Genomic DNA, 22,614 nt, shown 5'->3' with positions numbered 1-22,614 from the left:
AGAAACCACATACCGAAACTGAAGCACTGCCGGCTGTTCATAAGCAGTGTTCGATGAAGTTATTTCCCTTTTTATTCGTTGCCTTTAATATTCTTCTCATCATTGGTGAGTGCTGCCTGCAGAAAGCGTTTATCTTGCGAATTCACGTGAAAGTGTGTGTTCCCTGTGAGGTCCACTACTTGGGATTAACTTGACTGCTCCAGGCAGGTGGCTCGTTGGTCTAGGGGTATGATTCCTGCTTTGGGTGCAGGAGGTCCCGGGTTCAAATCCCGGACGAGCCCTGCCATTTTGACCGTGCTGAAGAGTAGGTGGAACTCAGCCCCGGTTGCAGCTCCTCAATGAAGAGTAGACGCCTGTTATAGCACGTGGATATAACAAGAATGCGGCACCAGTAAAGTACGTAGGTGGAATTCGGTAGAAACGCAGACGGTAATTTTGCATGCAACGGAAAGCAAGGTTGTCTTTGCGGAATATGTGCACCGTGAGTGGAGATTCAGCTTAACTGTGCGACAGTCTACCCTCATCTTACTAACGACGGCAACAACAAAGGTGTGGTGGCATGTAAGATTGAGAGTGGCTAAGAGTTTCTCATTATTAGTTAGCATCACACTTTGACAGAGCTGTGACAAGGCGAGTAGGGTGAGCTCAGGAAAGCCAGTAGCAAGCGCACTTGAAGTAGCCCTGAAGAACCGGATTATAAATTTTGCCAGCCATAATGGAGCTAGGGGCGTTCCCGGTTACCAAATACCGGTGCAATAAGAGAGCAACAGTATTTGACAGTAAAATGACGCCCTATCCGTCTAGCATACGACATTGCTTGTCTCTGCATACGCGGACGTGAGGTCATCTCGGAATGAAATCCGAAATATAGATTAAAATTGTTGTGTTCCCGCCCGGGATCGAACCGGGGACCTTCTGCGTGTAAAGCAGACGTGATAACCGCTACACCACGGAAACGACGGTTCTTTTCGTGTACCACCCGGAGACTCGTAATAGCAACAGTTTTTCTTCTGTGTTAGAAAGGGCATCGGCTACGAGCTCCCTCCGATTCGTGAAGTTCCTATAGTAAAAGACGTCGATGAAAACAATCCAACCGCGACAGACAGGGAGAACGCTGGGCGAGCTGCAGCCCTACAGGGTGAGACCATCAAAGGTGGCGTCATTCACATGCAGTGCGTTTTCGGAACGGACAGGCTCGTTGGTCTAGGGGTATGATTCCTGCTTCGGGTGCAGGAGGTTCCGGGTTCAAATCCCGGACGAGCCCTTGCGTTTTGTACAACGGTGTGGTAACAAATCGCATGGCGGCGGCTGTTTCGCGCATTTCCAGGCCTCCAAGTCAGCGCTAAAATCCGACAACCAGTTCTGAAACAGTTTCATGTTTCATTTGAGCCATGTGCACCCTGCTGGTGGAACGTTTGAAGTTGATTTAAGTGGTCACTGCAGAGATCGTAGCAAGTGTCTTGCTGAGTGCGACGGAAACGGGTTTCCGCCCGCAATCGAACCAGGGACCTTCTGCGTGTTAGGCACGGCGCCTGGGCTCGGCGGCAGCTGCTGCTCTTTCTTTCCTTACGAGATACCGTCGATTCGCGCAGTCGTTATTGCAAAAGATGTCACCAAAGGCAATCGCTTCGTTAGCGGCACGGTGCCTGGGCTCGGCGGCAGCTCTACATGGAGGCACCAGCAGCCCAGCCAATCCGCCGCCGGCACCGGCGCGCCGCAGCGCAAGAAGCCGGCGCCCGCCCTGCAATGCCCCCCGTCGTTGCATACTCCACCCGCCTTATATCCTCCCCATGTCTGACTCACTACCCTAAATGACACTGCGGTCGACGTGCTTTTTACTATCGCTTTTGGAAGAACCAATGCGCATATTCTAGTGTCGAACCGGTATTGCAAATTTGGATTAAGCAAAAATTTATTGTGTGGTCGAGCGACACCCTCGGCTCGCTCTTCCTACATGATCGCTTCTTGCGAGGAATAATTACTAGCGCGCCGATGGCTTCAGAGTTGGTCTTCTCGAAGTTTTGCTTCCGCACTGCATTCCGCAATCTTTTCGTTATGAGCTTCGGTTTCCCGACTTTCTAGTGTTTAGTGCGTTTGGCTTCTCTTAACCCTTAGCCACCGCTTGCCGAAATTTCCACGCTGTCATATGTCGATCTGCAGAGCTCAATGAAGGCATCGCGGCCATTCCTGAGCTCATGGAACGGCCGAATCTGTAGTTGTTTCCAGATCTCTCCCACACAACGGCCTCCCAGTAGCTTGGATTACAGGAGTACGCCACTACTCCCAGCCGCAGATTCACCTTTGAAAGCAGAATGACATGAGCTACGCGCAACTCCGATTGTTTTTTTGTTGTGTCTGGCCTACTTTGAAAGACTTTGTAGTCGATTTACTTACTACTATCGCTGTTGGAAACCAGGATACCACACAGTATTCTAGAGACGATCAGGCAATGAAAATTTAGAATAAGTAAAACAGTATCAAAAGAATTTGTGTGGTGGAGCAGCACATGCAATTTATGCTTCCTAGATAATCGTTACTGCATAGAATAATTCTTTTGTCTGCGGCGTCTTCAGTATCCGTCTTGTGGAAATTTTACTTGCAGTATATTGTGCAATCTTTTCGTTATGAGTTGGTGCTTGGTTTCCCGATGTTCTTTTGTTTAGTGCATTCGCCTTCTCTTAACCCTGAGAAACCACATACCGAAACTGAAGCACTGCCGGCTGTTCATAAGCAGTGTTCGATGAAGTTATTTCCCTTTTTATTCGTTGCCTTTAATATTCTTCTCATCATTGGTGAGTGCTGCCTGCAGAAAGCGTTTATCTTGCGAATTCACGTGAAAGTGTGTGTTCCCTGTGAGGTCCACTACTTGGGATTAACTTGACTGCTCCAGGCAGGTGGCTCGTTGGTCTAGGGGTATGATTCCTGCTTTGGGTGCAGGAGGTCCCGGGTTCAAATCCCGGACGAGCCCTGCCATTTTGACCGTGCTGAAGAGTAGGTGGAACTCAGCCCCGGTTGCAGCTCCTCAATGAAGAGTAGACGCCTGTTATAGCACGTGGATATAACAAGAATGCGGCACCAGTAAAGTACGTAGGTGGAATTCGGTAGAAACGCAGACGGTAATTTTGCATGCAACGGAAAGCAAGGTTGTCTTTGCGGAATATGTGCACCGTGAGTGGAGATTCAGCTTAACTGTGCGACAGTCTACCCTCATCTTACTAACGACGGCAACAACAAAGGTGTGGTGGCATGTAAGATTGAGAGTGGCTAAGAGTTTCTCATTATTAGTTAGCATCACACTTTGACAGAGCTGTGACAAGGCGAGTAGGGTGAGCTCAGGAAAGCCAGTAGCAAGCGCACTTGAAGTAGCCCTGAAGAACCGGATTATAAATTTTGCCAGCCATAATGGAGCTAGGGGCGTTCCCGGTTACCAAATACCGGTGCAATAAGAGAGCAACAGTATTTGACAGTAAAATGACGCCCTATCCGTCTAGCATACGACATTGCTTGTCTCTGCATACGCGGACGTGAGGTCATCTCGGAATGAAATCCGAAATATAGATTAAAATTGTTGTGTTCCCGCCCGGGATCGAACCGGGGACCTTCTGCGTGTAAAGCAGACGTGATAACCGCTACACCACGGAAACGACGGTTCTTTTCGTGTACCACCCGGAGACTCGTAATAGCAACAGTTTTTCTTCTGTGTTAGAAAGGGCATCGGCTACGAGCTCCCTCCGATTCGTGAAGTTCCTATAGTAAAAGACGTCGATGAAAACAATCCAACCGCGACAGACAGGGAGAACGCTGGGCGAGCTGCAGCCCTACAGGGTGAGACCATCAAAGGTGGCGTCATTCACATGCAGTGCGTTTTCGGAACGGACAGGCTCGTTGGTCTAGGGGTATGATTCCTGCTTCGGGTGCAGGAGGTTCCGGGTTCAAATCCCGGACGAGCCCTTGCGTTTTGTACAACGGTGTGGTAACAAATCGCATGGCGGCGGCTGTTTCGCGCATTTCCAGGCCTCCAAGTCAGCGCTAAAATCCGACAACCAGTTCTGAAACAGTTTCATGTTTCATTTGAGCCATGTGCACCCTGCTGGTGGAACGTTTGAAGTTGATTTAAGTGGTCACTGCAGAGATCGTAGCAAGTGTCTTGCTGAGTGCGACGGAAACGGGTTTCCGCCCGCAATCGAACCAGGGACCTTCTGCGTGTTAGGCACGGCGCCTGGGCTCGGCGGCAGCTGCTGCTCTTTCTTTCCTTACGAGATACCGTCGATTCGCGCAGTCGTTATTGCAAAAGATGTCACCAAAGGCAATCGCTTCGTTAGCGGCACGGTGCCTGGGCTCGGCGGCAGCTCTACATGGAGGCACCAGCAGCCCAGCCAATCCGCCGCCGGCACCGGCGCGCCGCAGCGCAAGAAGCCGGCGCCCGCCCTGCAATGCCCCCCGTCGTTGCATACTCCACCCGCCTTATATCCTCCCCATGTCTGACTCACTACCCTAAATGACACTGCGGTCGACGTGCTTTTTACTATCGCTTTTGGAAGAACCAATGCGCATATTCTAGTGTCGAACCGGTATTGCAAATTTGGATTAAGCAAAAATTTATTGTGTGGTCGAGCGACACCCTCGGCTCGCTCTTCCTACATGATCGCTTCTTGCGAGGAATAATTACTAGCGCGCCGATGGCTTCAGAGTTGGTCTTCTCGAAGTTTTGCTTCCGCACTGCATTCCGCAATCTTTTCGTTATGAGCTTCGGTTTCCCGACTTTCTAGTGTTTAGTGCGTTTGGCTTCTCTTAACCCTTAGCCACCGCTTGCCGAAATTTCCACGCTGTCATATGTCGATCTGCAGAGCTCAATGAAGGCATCGCGGCCATTCCTGAGCTCATGGAACGGCCGAATCTGTAGTTGTTTCCAGATCTCTCCCACACAACGGCCTCCCAGTAGCTTGGATTACAGGAGTACGCCACTACTCCCAGCCGCAGATTCACCTTTGAAAGCAGAATGACATGAGCTACGCGCAACTCCGATTGTTTTTTTGTTGTGTCTGGCCTACTTTGAAAGACTTTGTAGTCGATTTACTTACTACTATCGCTGTTGGAAACCAGGATACCACACAGTATTCTAGAGACGATCAGGCAATGAAAATTTAGAATAAGTAAAACAGTATCAAAAGAATTTGTGTGGTGGAGCAGCACATGCAATTTATGCTTCCTAGATAATCGTTACTGCATAGAATAATTCTTTTGTCTGCGGCGTCTTCAGTATCCGTCTTGTGGAAATTTTACTTGCAGTATATTGTGCAATCTTTTCGTTATGAGTTGGTGCTTGGTTTCCCGATGTTCTTTTGTTTAGTGCATTCGCCTTCTCTTAACCCTGAGAAACCACATACCGAAACTGAAGCACTGCCGGCTGTTCATAAGCAGTGTTCGATGAAGTTATTTCCCTTTTTATTCGTTGCCTTTAATATTCTTCTCATCATTGGTGAGTGCTGCCTGCAGAAAGCGTTTATCTTGCGAATTCACGTGAAAGTGTGTGTTCCCTGTGAGGTCCACTACTTGGGATTAACTTGACTGCTCCAGGCAGGTGGCTCGTTGGTCTAGGGGTATGATTCCTGCTTTGGGTGCAGGAGGTCCCGGGTTCAAATCCCGGACGAGCCCTGCCATTTTGACCGTGCTGAAGAGTAGGTGGAACTCAGCCCCGGTTGCAGCTCCTCAATGAAGAGTAGACGCCTGTTATAGCACGTGGATATAACAAGAATGCGGCACCAGTAAAGTACGTAGGTGGAATTCGGTAGAAACGCAGACGGTAATTTTGCATGCAACGGAAAGCAAGGTTGTCTTTGCGGAATATGTGCACCGTGAGTGGAGATTCAGCTTAACTGTGCGACAGTCTACCCTCATCTTACTAACGACGGCAACAACAAAGGTGTGGTGGCATGTAAGATTGAGAGTGGCTAAGAGTTTCTCATTATTAGTTAGCATCACACTTTGACAGAGCTGTGACAAGGCGAGTAGGGTGAGCTCAGGAAAGCCAGTAGCAAGCGCACTTGAAGTAGCCCTGAAGAACCGGATTATAAATTTTGCCAGCCATAATGGAGCTAGGGGCGTTCCCGGTTACCAAATACCGGTGCAATAAGAGAGCAACAGTATTTGACAGTAAAATGACGCCCTATCCGTCTAGCATACGACATTGCTTGTCTCTGCATACGCGGACGTGAGGTCATCTCGGAATGAAATCCGAAATATAGATTAAAATTGTTGTGTTCCCGCCCGGGATCGAACCGGGGACCTTCTGCGTGTAAAGCAGACGTGATAACCGCTACACCACGGAAACGACGGTTCTTTTCGTGTACCACCCGGAGACTCGTAATAGCAACAGTTTTTCTTCTGTGTTAGAAAGGGCATCGGCTACGAGCTCCCTCCGATTCGTGAAGTTCCTATAGTAAAAGACGTCGATGAAAACAATCCAACCGCGACAGACAGGGAGAACGCTGGGCGAGCTGCAGCCCTACAGGGTGAGACCATCAAAGGTGGCGTCATTCACATGCAGTGCGTTTTCGGAACGGACAGGCTCGTTGGTCTAGGGGTATGATTCCTGCTTCGGGTGCAGGAGGTCCCGGGTTCAAATCCCGGACGAGCCCTTGCGTTTTGTACAACGGTGTGGTAACAAATCGCATGGCGGCGGCTGTTTCGCGCATTTCCAGGCCTCCAAGTCAGCGCTAAAATCCGACAACCAGTTCTGAAACAGTTTCATGTTTCATTTGAGCCATGTGCACCCTGCTGGTGGAACGTTTGAAGTTGATTTAAGTGGTCACTGCAGAGATCGTAGCAAGTGTCTTGCTGAGTGCGACGGAAACGGGTTTCCGCCCGCAATCGAACCAGGGACCTTCTGCGTGTTAGGCACGGCGCCTGGGCTCGGCGGCAGCTGCTGCTCTTTCTTTCCTTACGAGATACCGTCGATTCGCGCAGTCGTTATTGCAAAAGATGTCACCAAAGGCAATCGCTTCGTTAGCGGCACGGTGCCTGGGCTCGGCGGCAGCTCTACATGGAGGCACCAGCAGCCCAGCCAATCCGCCGCCGGCACCGGCGCGCCGCAGCGCAAGAAGCCGGCGCCCGCCCTGCAATGCCCCCCGTCGTTGCATACTCCACCCGCCTTATATCCTCCCCATGTCTGACTCACTACCCTAAATGACACTGCGGTCGACGTGCTTTTTACTATCGCTTTTGGAAGAACCAATGCGCATATTCTAGTGTCGAACCGGTATTGCAAATTTGGATTAAGCAAAAATTTATTGTGTGGTCGAGCGACACCCTCGGCTCGCTCTTCCTACATGATCGCTTCTTGCGAGGAATAATTACTAGCGCGCCGATGGCTTCAGAGTTGGTCTTCTCGAAGTTTTGCTTCCGCACTGCATTCCGCAATCTTTTCGTTATGAGCTTCGGTTTCCCGACTTTCTAGTGTTTAGTGCGTTTGGCTTCTCTTAACCCTTAGCCACCGCTTGCCGAAATTTCCACGCTGTCATATGTCGATCTGCAGAGCTCAATGAAGGCATCGCGGCCATTCCTGAGCTCATGGAACGGCCGAATCTGTAGTTGTTTCCAGATCTCTCCCACACAACGGCCTCCCAGTAGCTTGGATTACAGGAGTACGCCACTACTCCCAGCCGCAGATTCACCTTTGAAAGCAGAATGACATGAGCTACGCGCAACTCCGATTGTTTTTTTGTTGTGTCTGGCCTACTTTGAAAGACTTTGTAGTCGATTTACTTACTACTATCGCTGTTGGAAACCAGGATACCACACAGTATTCTAGAGACGATCAGGCAATGAAAATTTAGAATAAGTAAAACAGTATCAAAAGAATTTGTGTGGTGGAGCAGCACATGCAATTTATGCTTCCTAGATAATCGTTACTGCATAGAATAATTCTTTTGTCTGCGGCGTCTTCAGTATCCGTCTTGTGGAAATTTTACTTGCAGTATATTGTGCAATCTTTTCGTTATGAGTTGGTGCTTGGTTTCCCGATGTTCTTTTGTTTAGTGCATTCGCCTTCTCTTAACCCTGAGAAACCACATACCGAAACAGAAGCACTGCCGGCTGTTCATAAGCAGTGTTCGATGAAGTTATTTCCCTTTTTATTCGTTGCCTTTAATATTCTTCTCATCATTGGTGAGTGCTGCCTGCAGAAAGCGTTTATCTTGCGAATTCACGTGAAAGTGTGTGTTCCCTGTGAGGTCCACTACTTGGGATTAACTTGACTGCTCCAGGCAGGTGGCTCGTTGGTCTAGGGGTATGATTCCTGCTTTGGGTGCAGGAGGTCCCGGGTTCAAATCCCGGACGAGCCCTGCCATTTTGACCGTGCTGAAGAGTAGGTGGAACTCAGCCCCGGTTGCAGCTCCTCAATGAAGAGTAGACGCCTGTTATAGCACGTGGATATAACAAGAATGCGGCACCAGTAAAGTACGTAGGTGGAATTCGGTAGAAACGCAGACGGTAATTTTGCATGCAACGGAAAGCAAGGTTGTCTTTGCGGAATATGTGCACCGTGAGTGGAGATTCAGCTTAACTGTGCGACAGTCTACCCTCATCTTACTAACGACGGCAACAACAAAGGTGTGGTGGCATGTAAGATTGAGAGTGGCTAAGAGTTTCTCATTATTAGTTAGCATCACACTTTGACAGAGCTGTGACAAGGCGAGTAGGGTGAGCTCAGGAAAGCCAGTAGCAAGCGCACTTGAAGTAGCCCTGAAGAACCGGATTATAAATTTTGCCAGCCATAATGGAGCTAGGGGCGTTCCCGGTTACCAAATACCGGTGCAATAAGAGAGCAACAGTATTTGACAGTAAAATGACGCCCTATCCGTCTAGCATACGACATTGCTTGTCTCTGCATACGCGGACGTGAGGTCATCTCGGAATGAAATCCGAAATATAGATTAAAATTGTTGTGTTCCCGCCCGGGATCGAACCGGGGACCTTCTGCGTGTAAAGCAGACGTGATAACCGCTACACCACGGAAACGACGGTTCTTTTCGTGTACCACCCGGAGACTCGTAATAGCAACAGTTTTTCTTCTGTGTTAGAAAGGGCATCGGCTACGAGCTCCCTCCGATTCGTGAAGTTCCTATAGTAAAAGACGTCGATGAAAACAATCCAACCGCGACAGACAGGGAGAACGCTGGGCGAGCTGCAGCCCTACAGGGTGAGACCATCAAAGGTGGCGTCATTCACATGCAGTGCGTTTTCGGAACGGACAGGCTCGTTGGTCTAGGGGTATGATTCCTGCTTCGGGTGCAGGAGGTCCCGGGTTCAAATCCCGGACGAGCCCTTGCGTTTTGTACAACGGTGTGGTAACAAATCGCATGGCGGCGGCTGTTTCGCGCATTTCCAGGCCTCCAAGTCAGCGCTAAAATCCGACAACCAGTTCTGAAACAGTTTCATGTTTCATTTGAGCCATGTGCACCCTGCTGGTGGAACGTTTGAAGTTGATTTAAGTGGTCACTGCAGAGATCGTAGCAAGTGTCTTGCTGAGTGCGACGGAAACGGGTTTCCGCCCGCAATCGAACCAGGGACCTTCTGCGTGTTAGGCACGGCGCCTGGGCTCGGCGGCAGCTGCTGCTCTTTCTTTCCTTACGAGATACCGTCGATTCGCGCAGTCGTTATTGCAAAAGATGTCACCAAAGGCAGTCGCTTCGTTAGCGGCACGGTGCCTGGGCTCGGCGGCAGCTCTACATGGAGGCACCAGCAGCCCAGCCAATCCGCCGCCGGCACCGGCGCGCCGCAGCGCAAGAAGCCGGCGCCCGCCCTGCAATGCCCCCCGTCGTTGCATACTCCACCCGCCTTATATCCTCCCCATGTCTGACTCACTACCCTAAATGACACTGCGGTCGACGTGCTTTTTACTATCGCTTTTGGAAGAACCAATGCGCATATTCTAGTGTCGAACCGGTATTGCAAATTTGGATTAAGCAAAAATTTATTGTGTGGTCGAGCGACACCCTCGGCTCGCTCTTCCTACATGATCGCTTCTTGCGAGGAATAATTACTAGCGCGCCGATGGCTTCAGAGTTGGTCTTCTCGAAGTTTTGCTTCCGCACTGCATTCCGCAATCTTTTCGTTATGAGCTTCGGTTTCCCGACTTTCTAGTGTTTAGTGCGTTTGGCTTCTCTTAACCCTTAGCCACCGCTTGCCGAAATTTCCACGCTGTCATATGTCGATCTGCAGAGCTCAATGAAGGCATCGCGGCCATTCCTGAGCTCATGGAACGGCCGAATCTGTAGTTGTTTCCAGATCTCTCCCACACAACGGCCTCCCAGTAGCTTGGATTACAGGAGTACGCCACTACTCCCAGCCGCAGATTCACCTTTGAAAGCAGAATGACATGAGCTACGCGCAACTCCGATTGTTTTTTTGTTGTGTCTGGCCTACTTTGAAAGACTTTGTAGTCGATTTACTTACTACTATCGCTGTTGGAAACCAGGATACCACACAGTATTCTAGAGACGATCAGGCAATGAAAATTTAGAATAAGTAAAACAGTATCAAAAGAATTTGTGTGGTGGAGCAGCACATGCAATTTATGCTTCCTAGATAATCGTTACTGCATAGAATAATTCTTCTGTCTGCGGCGTCTTCAGTATCCGTCTTGTGGAAATTTTACTTGCAGTATATTGTGCAATCTTTTCGTTATGAGTTGGTGCTTGGTTTCCCGATGTTCTTTTGTTTAGTGCATTCGCCTTCTCTTAACCCTGAGAAACCACATACCGAAACAGAAGCACTGCCGGCTGTTCATAAGCAGTGTTCGATGAAGTTATTTCCCTTTTTATTCGTTGCCTTTAATATTCTTCTCATCATTGGTGAGTGCTGCCTGCAGAAAGCGTTTATCTTGCGAATTCACGTGAAAGTGTGTGTTCCCTGTGAGGTCCACTACTTGGGATTAACTTGACTGCTCCAGGCAGGTGGCTCGTTGGTCTAGGGGTATGATTCCTGCTTTGGGTGCAGGAGGTCCCGGGTTCAAATCCCGGACGAGCCCTGCCATTTTGACCGTGCTGAAGAGTAGGTGGAACTCAGCCCCGGTTGCAGCTCCTCAATGAAGAGTAGACGCCTGTTATAGCACGTGGATATAACAAGAATGCGGCACCAGTAAAGTACGTAGGTGGAATTCGGTAGAAACGCAGACGGTAATTTTGCATGCAACGGAAAGCAAGGTTGTCTTTGCGGAATATGTGCACCGTGAGTGGAGATTCAGCTTAACTGTGCGACAGTCTACCCTCATCTTACTAACGACGGCAACAACAAAGGTGTGGTGGCATGTAAGATTGAGAGTGGCTAAGAGTTTCTCATTATTAGTTAGCATCACACTTTGACAGAGCTGTGACAAGGCGAGTAGGGTGAGCTCAGGAAAGCCAGTAGCAAGCGCACTTGAAGTAGCCCTGAAGAACCGGATTATAAATTTTGCCAGCCATAATGGAGCTAGGGGCGTTCCCGGTTACCAAATACCGGTGCAATAAGAGAGCAACAGTATTTGACAGTAAAATGACGCCCTATCCGTCTAGCATACGACATTGCTTGTCTCTGCATACGCGGACGTGAGGTCATCTCGGAATGAAATCCGAAATATAGATTAAAATTGTTGTGTTCCCGCCCGGGATCGAACCGGGGACCTTCTGCGTGTAAAGCAGACGTGATAACCGCTACACCACGGAAACGACGGTTCTTTTCGTGTACCACCCGGAGACTCGTAATAGCAACAGTTTTTCTTCTGTGTTAGAAAGGGCATCGGCTACGAGCTCCCTCCGATTCGTGAAGTTCCTATAGTAAAAGACGTCGATGAAAACAATCCAACCGCGACAGACAGGGAGAACGCTGGGCGAGCTGCAGCCCTACAGGGTGAGACCATCAAAGGTGGCGTCATTCACATGCAGTGCGTTTTCGGAACGGACAGGCTCGTTGGTCTAGGGGTATGATTCCTGCTTCGGGTGCAGGAGGTCCCGGGTTCAAATCCCGGACGAGCCCTTGCGTTTTGTACAACGGTGTGGTAACAAATCGCATGGCGGCGGCTGTTTCGCGCATTTCCAGGCCTCCAAGTCAGCGCTAAAATCCGACAACCAGTTCTGAAACAGTTTCATGTTTCATTTGAGCCATGTGCACCCTGCTGGTGGAACGTTTGAAGTTGATTTAAGTGGTCACTGCAGAGATCGTAGCAAGTGTCTTGCTGAGTGCGACGGAAACGGGTTTCCGCCCGCAATCGAACCAGGGACCTTCTGCGTGTTAGGCACGGCGCCTGGGCTCGGCGGCAGCTGCTGCTCTTTCTTTCCTTACGAGATACCGTCGATTCGCGCAGTCGTTATTGCAAAAGATGTCACCAAAGGCAGTCGCTTCGTTAGCGGCACGGTGCCTGGGCTCGGCGGCAGCTCTACATGGAGGCACCAGCAGCCCAGCCAATCCGCCGCCGGCACCGGCGCGCCGCAGCGCAAGAAGCCGGCGCCCGCCCTGCAATGCCCCCCGTCGTTGCATATTCCACCCGCCTTATATCCTCCCCATGTCTGACTCACTACCCTAAATGACACTGCGGTCGACGTGCTTTTTACTATCGCTTTTGGAAGAACCAATGCGCATATTCTAGTGTCGAACCGGTATTGCAAATTTGGATTAAGCAAAAATTTATTGTGTGGTCGAGCGACACCCTCGGCTCGCTCTTCCTACATGATCGCTTCTTGCGAGGAATAATTACTAGCGCGCCGATGGCTTCAGAGTTGGTCTTCTCGAAGTTTTGCTTCCGCACTGCATTCCGCAATCTTTTCGTTATGAGCTTCGGTTTCCCGACTTTCTAGTGTTTAGTGCGTTTGGCTTCTCTTAACCCTTAGCCACCGCTTGCCGAAATTTCCACGCTGTCATATGTCGATCTGCAGAGCTCAATGAAGGCATCGCGGCCATTCCTGAGCTCATGGAACGGCCGAATCTGTAGTTGTTTCCAGATCTCTCCCACACAACGGCCTCCCAGTAGCTTGGATTACAGGAGTACGCCACTACTCCCAGCCGCAGATTCACCTTTGAAAGCAGAATGACATGAGCTACGCGCAACTCCGATTGTTTTTTTGTTGTGTCTGGCCTACTTTGAAAGACTTTGTAGTCGATTTACTTACTACTATCGCTGTTGGAAACCAGGATACCACACAGTATTCTAGAGACGATCAGGCAATGAAAATTTAGAATAAGTAAAACAGTATCAAAAGAATTTGTGTGGTGGAGCAGCACATGCAATTTATGCTTCCTAGATAATCGTTACTGCATAGAATAATTCTTTTGTCTGCGGCGTCTTCAGTATCCGTCTTGTGGAAATTTTACTTGCAGTATATTGTGCAATCTTTTCGTTATGAGTTGGTGCTTGGTTTCCCGATGTTCTTTTGTTTAGTGCATTCGCCTTCTCTTAACCCTGAGAAACCACATACCGAAACTGAAGCACTGCCGGCTGTTCATAAGCAGTGTTCGATGAAGTTATTTCCCTTTTTATTCGTTGCCTTTAATATTCTTCTCATCATTGGTGAGTGCTGCCTGCAGAAAGCGTTTATCTTGCGAATTCACGTGAAAGTGTGTGTTCCCTGTGAGGTCCACTACTTGGGATTAACTTGACTGCTCCAGGCAGGTGGCTCGTTGGTCTAGGGGTATGATTCCTGCTTTGGGTGCAGGAGGTCCCGGGTTCAAATCCCGGACGAGCCCTGCCATTTTGACCGTGCTGAAGAGTAGGTGGAACTCAGCCCCGGTTGCAGCTCCTCAATGAAGAGTAGACGCCTGTTATAGCACGTGGATATAACAAGAATGCGGCACCAGTAAAGTACGTAGGTGGAATTCGGTAGAAACGCAGACGGTAATTTTGCATGCAACGGAAAGCAAGGTTGTCTTTGCGGAATATGTGCACCGTGAGTGGAGATTCAGCTTAACTGTGCGACAGTCTACCCTCATCTTACTAACGACGGCAACAACAAAGGTGTGGTGGCATGTAAGATTGAGAGTGGCTAAGAGTTTCTCATTATTAGTTAGCATCACACTTTGACAGAGCTGTGACAAGGCGAGTAGGGTGAGCTCAGGAAAGCCAGTAGCAAGCGCACTTGAAGTAGCCCTGAAGAACCGGATTATAAATTTTGCCAGCCATAATGGAGCTAGGGGCGTTCCCAGTTACCAAATACCGGTGCAATAAGAGAGCAACAGTATTTGACAGTAAAATGACGCCCTATCCGTCTAGCATACGACATTGCTTGTCTCTGCATACGCGGACGTGAGGTCATCTCGGAATGAAATCCGAAATATAGATTAAAATTGTTGTGTTCCCGCCCGGGATCTAACCGGGGACCTTCTGCGTGTAAAGCAGACGTGATAACCGCTACACCACGGAAACGACGGTTCTTTTCGTGTACCACCCGGAGACTCGTAATAGCAACAGTTTTTCTTCTGTGTTAGAAAGGGCATCGGCTACGAGCTCCCTCCGATTCGTGAAGTTCCTATAGTAAAAGACGTCGATGAAAACAATCCAACCGCGACAGACAGGGAGAACGCTGGGCGAGCTGCAGCCCTACAGGGTGAGACCATCAAAGGTGGCGTCATTCACATGCAGTGCGTTTTCGGAACGGACAGGCTCGTTGGTCTAGGGGTATGATTCCTGCTTCGGGTGCAGGAGGTCCCGGGTTCAAATCCCGGACGAGCCCTTGCGTTTTGTACAACGGTGTGGTAACAAATCGCATGGCGGCGGCTGTTTCGCGCATTTCCAGGCCTCCAAGTCAGCGCTAAAATCCGACAACCAGTTCTGAAACAGTTTCATGTTTCATTTGAGCCATGTGCACCCTGCTGGTGGAACGTTTGAAGTTGATTTAAGTGGTCACTGCAGAGATCGTAGCAAGTGTCTTGCTGAGTGCGACGGAAACGGGTTTCCGCCCGCAATCGAACCAGGGACCTTCTGCGTGTTAGGCACGGCGCCTGGGCTCGGCGGCAGCTGCTGCTCTTTCTTTCCTTACGAGATACCGTCGATTCGCGCAGTCGTTATTGCAAAAGATGTCACCAAAGGCAATCGCTTCGTTAGCGGCACGGTGCCTGGGCTCGGCGGCAGCTCTACATGGAGGCACCAGCAGCCCAGCCAATCCGCCGCCGGCACCGGCGCGCCGCAGCGCAAGAAGCCGGCGCCCGCCCTGCAATGCCCCCCGTCGTTGCATATTCCACCCGCCTTATATCCTCCCCATGTCTGACTCACTACCCTAAATGACACTGCGGTCGACGTGCTTTTTACTATCGCTTTTGGAAGAACCAATGCGCATATTCTAGTGTCGAACCGGTATTGCAAATTTGGATTAAGCAAAAATTTATTGTGTGGTCGAGCGACACCCTCGGCTCGCTCTTCCTACATGATCGCTTCTTGCGAGGAATAATTACTAGCGCGCCGATGGCTTCAGAGTTGGTCTTCTCGAAGTTTTGCTTCCGCACTGCATTCCGCAATCTTTTCGTTATGAGCTTCGGTTTCCCGACTTTCTAGTGTTTAGTGCGTTTGGCTTCTCTTAACCCTTAGCCACCGCTTGCCGAAATTTCCACGCTGTCATATGTCGATCTGCAGAGCTCAATGAAGGCATCGCGGCCATTCCTGAGCTCATGGAACGGCCGAATCTGTAGTTGTTTCCAGATCTCTCCCACACAACGGCCTCCCAGTAGCTTGGATTACAGGAGTACGCCACTACTCCCAGCCGCAGATTCACCTTTGAAAGCAGAATGACATGAGCTACGCGCAACTCCGATTGTTTTTTTGTTGTGTCTGGCCTACTTTGAAAGACTTTGTAGTCGATTTACTTACTACTATCGCTGTTGGAAACCAGGATACCACACAGTATTCTAGAGACGATCAGGCAATGAAAATTTAGAATAAGTAAAACAGTATCAAAAGAATTTGTGTGGTGGAGCAGCACATGCAATTTATGCTTCCTAGATAATCGTTACTGCATAGAATAATTCTTTTGTCTGCGGCGTCTTCAGTATCCGTCTTGTGGAAATTTTACTTGCAGTATATTGTGCAATCTTTTCGTTATGAGTTGGTGCTTGGTTTCCCGATGTTCTTTTGTTTAGTGCATTCGCCTTCTCTTAACCCTGAGAAACCACATACCGAAACTGAAGCACTGCCGGCTGTTCATAAGCAGTGTTCGATGAAGTTATTTCCCTTTTTATTCGTTGCCTTTAATATTCTTCTCATCATTGGTGAGTGCTGCCTGCAGAAAGCGTTTATCTTGCGAATTCACGTGAAAGTGTGTGTTCCCTGTGAGGTCCACTACTTGGGATTAACTTGACTGCTCCAGGCAGGTGGCTCGTTGGTCTAGGGGTATGATTCCTGCTTTGGGTGCAGGAGGTCCCGGGTTCAAATCCCGGACGAGCCCTGCCATTTTGACCGTGCTGAAGAGTAGGTGGAACTCAGCCCCGGTTGCAGCTCCTCAATGAAGAGTAGACGCCTGTTATAGCACGTGGATATAACAAGAATGCGGCACCAGTAAAGTACGTAGGTGGAATTCGGTAGAAACGCAGACGGTAATTTTGCATGCAACGGAAAGCAAGGTTGTCTTTGCGGAATATGTGCACCGTGAGTGGAGATTCAGCTTAACTGTGCGACAGTCTACCCTCATCTTACTAACGACGGCAACAACAAAGGTGTGGTGGCATGTAAGATTGAGAGTGGCTAAGAGTTTCTCATTATTAGTTAGCATCACACTTTGACAGAGCTGTGACAAGGCGAGTAGGGTGAGCTCAGGAAAGCCAGTAGCAAGCGCACTTGAAGTAGCCCTGAAGAACCGGATTATAAATTTTGCCAGCCATAATGGAGCTAGGGGCGTTCCCAGTTACCAAATACCGGTGCAATAAGAGAGCAACAGTATTTGACAGTAAAATGACGCCCTATCCGTCTAGCATACGACATTGCTTGTCTCTGCATACGCGGACGTGAGGTCATCTCGGAATGAAATCCGAAATATAGATTAAAATTGTTGTGTTCCCGCCCGGGATCGAACCGGGGACCTTCTGCGTGTAAAGCAGACGTGATAACCGCTACACCACGGAAACGACGGTTCTTTTCGTGTACCACCCGGAGACTCGTAATAGCAACAGTTTTTCTTCTGTGTTAGAAAGGGCATCGGCTACGAGCTCCCTCCGATTCGTGAAGTTCCTATAGTAAAAGACGTCGATGAAAACAATCCAACCGCGACAGACAGGGAGAACGCTGGGCGAGCTGCAGCCCTACAGGGTGAGACCATCAAAGGTGGCGTCATTCACATGCAGTGCGTTTTCGGAACGGACAGGCTCGTTGGTCTAGGGGTATGATTCCTGCTTCGGGTGCAGGAGGTCCCGGGTTCAAATCCCGGACGAGCCCTTGCGTTTTGTACAACGGTGTGGTAACAAATCGCATGGCGGCGGCTGTTTCGCGCATTTCCAGGCCTCCAAGTCAGCGCTAAAATCCGACAACCAGTTCTGAAACAGTTTCATGTTTCATTTGAGCCATGTGCACCCTGCTGGTGGAACGTTTGAAGTTGATTTAAGTGGTCACTGCAGAGATCGTAGCAAGTGTCTTGCTGAGTGCGACGGAAACGGGTTTCCGCCCGCAATCGAACCAGGGACCTTCTGCGTGTTAGGCACGGCGCCTGGGCTCGGCGGCAGCTGCTGCTCTTTCTTTCCTTACGAGATACCGTCGATTCGCGCAGTCGTTATTGCAAAAGATGTCACCAAAGGCAATCGCTTCGTTAGCGGCACGGTGCCTGGGCTCGGCGGCAGCTCTACATGGAGGCACCAGCAGCCCAGCCAATCCGCCGCCGGCACCGGCGCGCCGCAGCGCAAGAAGCCGGCGCCCGCCCTGCAATGCCCCCCGTCGTTGCATATTCCACCCGCCTTATATCCTCCCCATGGCTCACTCACTACCCTAAATGACACTGCGGTCGACGTGCTTTTTACTATCGCTTTTGGAAGAACCAATGCGCATATTCTAGTGTCGAACCGGTATTGCAAATTTGGATTAAGCAAAAATTTATTGTGTGGTCGAGCGACACCCTCGGCTCGCTCTTCCTACATGATCGCTTCTTGCGAGGAATAATTACTAGCGCGCCGATGGCTTCAGAGTTGGTCTTCTCGAAGTTTTGCTTCCGCACTGCATTCCGCAATCTTTTCGTTATGAGCTTCGGTTTCCCGACTTTCTAGTGTTTAGTGCGTTTGGCTTCTCTTAACCCTTAGCCACCGCTTGCCGAAATTTCCACGCTGTCATATGTCGATCTGCAGAGCTCAATGAAGGCATCGCGGCCATTCCTGAGCTCATGGAACGGCCGAATCTGTAGTTGTTTCCAGATCTCTCCCACACAACGGCCTCCCAGTAGCTTGGATTACAGGAGTACGCCACTACTCCCAGCCGCAGATTCACCTTTGAAAGGAGAATGACATGAGCTACGCGCAACTCCGATTGTTTTTTTGTTGTGTCTGGCCTACTTTGAAAGACTTTGTAGTCGATTTACTTACTACTATCGCTGTTGGAAACCAGGATACCACACAGTATTCTAGAGACGATCAGGCAATGAAAATTTAGAATAAGTAAAACAGTATCAAAAGAATTTGTGTGGTGGAGCAGCACATGCAATTTATGCTTCCTAGATAATCGTTACTGCATAGAATAATTCTTTTGTCTGCGGCGTCTTCAGTATCCGTCTTGTGGAAATTTTACTTGCAGTATATTGTGCAATCTTTTCGTTATGAGTTGGTGCTTGGTTTCCCGATGTTCTTTTGTTTAGTGCATTCGCCTTCTCTTAACCCTGAGAAACCACATACCGAAACTGAAGCACTGCCGGCTGTTCATAAGCAGTGTTCGATGAAGTTATTTCCCTTTTTATTCGTTGCCTTTAATATTCTTCTCATCATTGGTGAGTGCTGCCTGCAGAAAGCGTTTATCTTGCGAATTCACGTGAAAGTGTGTGTTCCCTGTGAGGTCCACTACTTGGGATTAACTTGACTGCTCCAGGCAGGTGGCTCGTTGGTCTAGGGGTATGATTCCTGCTTTGGGTGCAGGAGGTCCCGGGTTCAAATCCCGGACGAGCCCTGCCATTTTGACCGTGCTGAAGAGTAGGTGGAACTCAGCCCCGGTTGCAGCTCCTCAATGAAGAGTAGACGCCTGTTATAGCACGTGGATATAACAAGAATGCGGCACCAGTAAAGTACGTAGGTGGAATTCGGTAGAAACGCAGACGGTAATTTTGCATGCAACGGAAAGCAAGGTTGTCTTTGCGGAATATGTGCACCGTGAGTGGAGATTCAGCTTAACTGTGCGACAGTCTACCCTCATCTTACTAACGACGGCAACAACAAAGGTGTGGTGGCATGTAAGATTGAGAGTGGCTAAGAGTTTCTCATTATTAGTTAGCATCACACTTTGACAGAGCTGTGACAAGGCGAGTAGGGTGAGCTCAGGAAAGCCAGTAGCAAGCGCACTTGAAGTAGCCCTGAAGAACCGGATTATAAATTTTGCCAGCCATAATGGAGCTAGGGGCGTTCCCAGTTACCAAATACCGGTGCAATAAGAGAGCAACAGTATTTGACAGTAAAATGACGCCCTATCCGTCTAGCATACGACATTGCTTGTCTCTGCATACGCGGACGTGAGGTCATCTCGGAATGAAATCCGAAATATAGATTAAAATTGTTGTGTTCCCGCCCGGGATCGAACCGGGGACCTTCTGCGTGTAAAGCAGACGTGATAACCGCTACACCACGGAAACGACGGTTCTTTTCGTGTACCACCCGGAGACTCGTAATAGCAACAGTTTTTCTTCTGTGTTAGAAAGGGCATCGGCTACGAGCTCCCTCCGATTCGTGAAGTTCCTATAGTAAAAGACGTCGATGAAAACAATCCAACCGCGACAGACAGGGAGAACGCTGGGCGAGCTGCAGCCCTACAGGGTGAGACCATCAAAGGTGGCGTCATTCACATGCAGTGCGCTTTCGGAACGGACAGGCTCGTTGGTCTAGGGGTATGATTCCTGCTTCGGGTGCAGGAGGTCCCGCGTTCAAATCCCGGACGAGCCCTTGCGTTTTGTACAACGGTGTGGTAACAAATCGCATGGCGGCGGCTGTTTCGCGCATTTCCAGGCCTCCAAGTCAGCGCTAAAATCCGACAACCAGTTCTGAAACAGTTTCATGTTTCATTTGAGCCATGTGCACCCTGCTGGTGGAACGTTTGAAGTTGATTTAAGTGGTCACTGCAGAGATCGTAGCAAGTGTCTTGCTGAGTGCGACGGAAACGGGTTTCCGCCCGCAATCGAACCAGGGACCTTCTGCGTGTTAGGCACGGCGCCTGGGCTCGGCGGCAGCTGCTGCTCTTTCTTTCCTTACGAGATACCGTCGATTCGCGCAGTCGTTATTGCAAAAGATGTCACCAAAGGCAATCGCTTCGTTAGCGGCACGGTGCCTGGGCTCGGCGGCAGCTCTACATGGAGGCACCAGCAGCCCAGCCAATCCGCCGCCGGCACCGGCGCGCCGCAGCGCAAGAAGCCGGCGCCCGCCCTGCAATGCCCCCCGTCGTTGCATATTCCACCCGCCTTATATCCTCCCCATGGCTGACTCACTACCCTAAATGACACTGCGGTCGACGTGCTTTTTACTATCGCTTTTGGAAGAACCAATGCGCATATTCTAGTGTCGAACCGGTATTGCAAATTTGGATTAAGCAAAAATTTATTGTGTGGTCGAGCGACACCCTCGGCTCGCTCTTCCTACATGATCGCTTCTTGCGAGGAATAATTACTAGCGCGCCGATGGCTTCAGAGTTGGTCTTCTCGAAGTTTTGCTTCCGCACTGCATTCCGCAATCTTTTCGTTATGAGCTTCGGTTTCCCGACTTTCTAGTGTTTAGTGCGTTTGGCTTCTCTTAACCCTTAGCCACCGCTTGCCGAAATTTCCACGCTGTCATATGTCGATCTGCAGAGCTCAATGAAGGCATCGCGGCCATTCCTGAGCTCATGGAACGGCCGAATCTGTAGTTGTTTCCAGATCTCTCCCACACAACGGCCTCCCAGTAGCTTGGATTACAGGAGTACGCCACTACTCCCAGCCGCAGATTCACCTTTGAAAGGAGAATGACATGAGCTACGCGCAACTCCGATTGTTTTTTTGTTGTGTCTGGCCTACTTTGAAAGACTTTGTAGTCGATTTACTTACTACTATCGCTGTTGGAAACCAGGATACCACACAGTATTCTAGAGACGATCAGGCAATGAAAATTTAGAATAAGTAAAACAGTATCAAAAGAATTTGTGTGGTGGAGCAGCACATGCAATTTATGCTTCCTAGATAATCGTTACTGCATAGAATAATTCTTTTGTCTGCGGCGTCTTCAGTATCCGTCTTGTGGAAATTTTACTTGCAGTATATTGTGCAATCTTTTCGTTATGAGTTGGTGCTTGGTTTCCCGATGTTCTTTTGTTTAGTGCATTCGCCTTCTCTTAACCCTGAGAAACCACATACCGAAACTGAAGCACTGCCGGCTGTTCATAAGCAGTGTTCGATGAAGTTATTTCCCTTTTTATTCGTTGCCTTTAATATTCTTCTCATCATTGGTGAGTGCTGCCTGCAGAAAGCGTTTATCTTGCGAATTCACGTGAAAGTGTGTGTTCCCTGTGAGGTCCACTACTTGGGATTAACTTGACTGCTCCAGGCAGGTGGCTCGTTGGTCTAGGGGTATGATTCCTGCTTTGGGTGCAGGAGGTCCCGTGTTCAAATCCCGGACGAGCCCTGCCATTTTGACCGTGCTGAAGAGTAGGTGGAACTCAGCCCCGGTTGCAGCTCCTCAATGAAGAGTAGACGCCTGTTATAGCACGTGGATATAACAAGAATGCGGCACCAGTAAAGTACGTAGGTGGAATTCGGTAGAAACGCAGACGGTAATTTTGCATGCAACGGAAAGCAAGGTTGTCTTTGCGGAATATGTGCACCGTGAGTGGAGATTCAGCTTAACTGTGCGACAGTCTACCCTCATCTTACTAACGACGGCAACAACAAAGGTGTGGTGGCATGTAAGATTGAGAGTGGCTAAGAGTTTCTCATTATTAGTTAGCATCACACTTTGACAGAGCTGTGACAAGGCGAGTAGGGTGAGCTCAGGAAAGCCAGTAGCAAGCGCACTTGAAGTAGCCCTGAAGAACCGGATTATAAATTTTGCCAGCCATAATGGAGCTAGGGGCGTTCCCAGTTACCAAATACCGGTGCAATAAGAGAGCAACAGTATTTGACAGTAAAATGACGCCCTATCCGTCTAGCATACGACATTGCTTGTCTCTGCATACGCGGACGTGAGGTCATCTCGGAATGAAATCCGAAATATAGATTAAAATTGTTGTGTTCCCGCCCGGGATCGAACCGGGGACCTTCTGCGTGTAAAGCAGACGTGATAACCGCTACACCACGGAAACGACGGTTCTTTTCGTGTACCACCCGGAGACTCGTAATAGCAACAGTTTTTCTTCTGTGTTAGAAAGGGCATCGGCTACGAGCTCCCTCCGATTCGTGAAGTTCCTATAGTAAAAGACGTCGATGAAAACAATCCAACCGCGACAGACAGGGAGAACGCTGG

General features: G+C 49.5%; 26 non-coding genes across 26 annotated transcripts; 17 read left to right on the top strand and 9 right to left on the bottom strand.

The window, feature by feature from the left end:
• The first annotated feature begins 209 nt into the window (after positions 1-209).
• Positions 210-281, top strand: Trnap-ugg (transfer RNA proline (anticodon UGG)). Its single transcript has one exon. It is a non-coding gene; the product is annotated as a tRNA-Pro (tRNA).
• Positions 282-884: 603 nt separating this feature from the next.
• Positions 885-957, bottom strand: Trnav-uac (transfer RNA valine (anticodon UAC)). The gene has a single exon. It is a non-coding gene; the product is annotated as a tRNA-Val (tRNA).
• Positions 958-1,192: 235 nt separating this feature from the next.
• Trnap-cgg (transfer RNA proline (anticodon CGG)) lies at positions 1,193-1,264 on the top strand. Its single transcript has one exon. It is a non-coding gene; the product is annotated as a tRNA-Pro (tRNA).
• A 1,632-nt stretch (positions 1,265-2,896) lies between these two features.
• Positions 2,897-2,968, top strand: Trnap-ugg (transfer RNA proline (anticodon UGG)). Its single transcript has one exon. It is a non-coding gene; the product is annotated as a tRNA-Pro (tRNA).
• Positions 2,969-3,571: 603 nt separating this feature from the next.
• Positions 3,572-3,644, bottom strand: Trnav-uac (transfer RNA valine (anticodon UAC)). Its single transcript has one exon. It is a non-coding gene; the product is annotated as a tRNA-Val (tRNA).
• Positions 3,645-3,879: 235 nt separating this feature from the next.
• Trnap-cgg (transfer RNA proline (anticodon CGG)) lies at positions 3,880-3,951 on the top strand. The gene has a single exon. It is a non-coding gene; the product is annotated as a tRNA-Pro (tRNA).
• Positions 3,952-5,583: 1,632 nt separating this feature from the next.
• Positions 5,584-5,655, top strand: Trnap-ugg (transfer RNA proline (anticodon UGG)). Its single transcript has one exon. It is a non-coding gene; the product is annotated as a tRNA-Pro (tRNA).
• A 603-nt stretch (positions 5,656-6,258) lies between these two features.
• On the bottom strand, positions 6,259-6,331 carry Trnav-uac (transfer RNA valine (anticodon UAC)). The gene has a single exon. It is a non-coding gene; the product is annotated as a tRNA-Val (tRNA).
• Positions 6,332-6,566: 235 nt separating this feature from the next.
• On the top strand, positions 6,567-6,638 carry Trnap-cgg (transfer RNA proline (anticodon CGG)). The gene has a single exon. It is a non-coding gene; the product is annotated as a tRNA-Pro (tRNA).
• A 1,632-nt stretch (positions 6,639-8,270) lies between these two features.
• On the top strand, positions 8,271-8,342 carry Trnap-ugg (transfer RNA proline (anticodon UGG)). Its single transcript has one exon. It is a non-coding gene; the product is annotated as a tRNA-Pro (tRNA).
• Positions 8,343-8,945: 603 nt separating this feature from the next.
• On the bottom strand, positions 8,946-9,018 carry Trnav-uac (transfer RNA valine (anticodon UAC)). Its single transcript has one exon. It is a non-coding gene; the product is annotated as a tRNA-Val (tRNA).
• Positions 9,019-9,253: 235 nt separating this feature from the next.
• On the top strand, positions 9,254-9,325 carry Trnap-cgg (transfer RNA proline (anticodon CGG)). The gene has a single exon. It is a non-coding gene; the product is annotated as a tRNA-Pro (tRNA).
• Positions 9,326-10,957: 1,632 nt separating this feature from the next.
• Trnap-ugg (transfer RNA proline (anticodon UGG)) lies at positions 10,958-11,029 on the top strand. The gene has a single exon. It is a non-coding gene; the product is annotated as a tRNA-Pro (tRNA).
• Positions 11,030-11,632: 603 nt separating this feature from the next.
• Trnav-uac (transfer RNA valine (anticodon UAC)) lies at positions 11,633-11,705 on the bottom strand. The gene has a single exon. It is a non-coding gene; the product is annotated as a tRNA-Val (tRNA).
• A 235-nt stretch (positions 11,706-11,940) lies between these two features.
• Trnap-cgg (transfer RNA proline (anticodon CGG)) lies at positions 11,941-12,012 on the top strand. Its single transcript has one exon. It is a non-coding gene; the product is annotated as a tRNA-Pro (tRNA).
• Positions 12,013-13,644: 1,632 nt separating this feature from the next.
• Positions 13,645-13,716, top strand: Trnap-ugg (transfer RNA proline (anticodon UGG)). The gene has a single exon. It is a non-coding gene; the product is annotated as a tRNA-Pro (tRNA).
• A 603-nt stretch (positions 13,717-14,319) lies between these two features.
• Positions 14,320-14,392, bottom strand: Trnav-uac (transfer RNA valine (anticodon UAC)). Its single transcript has one exon. It is a non-coding gene; the product is annotated as a tRNA-Val (tRNA).
• Positions 14,393-14,627: 235 nt separating this feature from the next.
• Positions 14,628-14,699, top strand: Trnap-cgg (transfer RNA proline (anticodon CGG)). The gene has a single exon. It is a non-coding gene; the product is annotated as a tRNA-Pro (tRNA).
• A 1,632-nt stretch (positions 14,700-16,331) lies between these two features.
• Positions 16,332-16,403, top strand: Trnap-ugg (transfer RNA proline (anticodon UGG)). Its single transcript has one exon. It is a non-coding gene; the product is annotated as a tRNA-Pro (tRNA).
• Positions 16,404-17,006: 603 nt separating this feature from the next.
• On the bottom strand, positions 17,007-17,079 carry Trnav-uac (transfer RNA valine (anticodon UAC)). Its single transcript has one exon. It is a non-coding gene; the product is annotated as a tRNA-Val (tRNA).
• Positions 17,080-17,314: 235 nt separating this feature from the next.
• Positions 17,315-17,386, top strand: Trnap-cgg (transfer RNA proline (anticodon CGG)). Its single transcript has one exon. It is a non-coding gene; the product is annotated as a tRNA-Pro (tRNA).
• Positions 17,387-19,018: 1,632 nt separating this feature from the next.
• On the top strand, positions 19,019-19,090 carry Trnap-ugg (transfer RNA proline (anticodon UGG)). The gene has a single exon. It is a non-coding gene; the product is annotated as a tRNA-Pro (tRNA).
• A 603-nt stretch (positions 19,091-19,693) lies between these two features.
• Positions 19,694-19,766, bottom strand: Trnav-uac (transfer RNA valine (anticodon UAC)). Its single transcript has one exon. It is a non-coding gene; the product is annotated as a tRNA-Val (tRNA).
• A 235-nt stretch (positions 19,767-20,001) lies between these two features.
• Positions 20,002-20,073, top strand: Trnap-cgg (transfer RNA proline (anticodon CGG)). Its single transcript has one exon. It is a non-coding gene; the product is annotated as a tRNA-Pro (tRNA).
• A 1,632-nt stretch (positions 20,074-21,705) lies between these two features.
• On the top strand, positions 21,706-21,777 carry Trnap-ugg (transfer RNA proline (anticodon UGG)). Its single transcript has one exon. It is a non-coding gene; the product is annotated as a tRNA-Pro (tRNA).
• A 603-nt stretch (positions 21,778-22,380) lies between these two features.
• Trnav-uac (transfer RNA valine (anticodon UAC)) lies at positions 22,381-22,453 on the bottom strand. The gene has a single exon. It is a non-coding gene; the product is annotated as a tRNA-Val (tRNA).
• Positions 22,454-22,614: the final 161 nt, after the last annotated feature.

Source organism: Schistocerca cancellata, unplaced genomic scaffold (assembly GCF_023864275.1).
Source record: "Schistocerca cancellata isolate TAMUIC-IGC-003103 unplaced genomic scaffold, iqSchCanc2.1 HiC_scaffold_659, whole genome shotgun sequence".
NCBI lineage: Eukaryota > Metazoa > Arthropoda > Insecta > Orthoptera > Acrididae > Schistocerca > Schistocerca cancellata.
The sequence above is the reverse complement of the archived record's forward strand: the minus strand, read 5'-3'. Positions and strand labels throughout refer to the sequence as shown.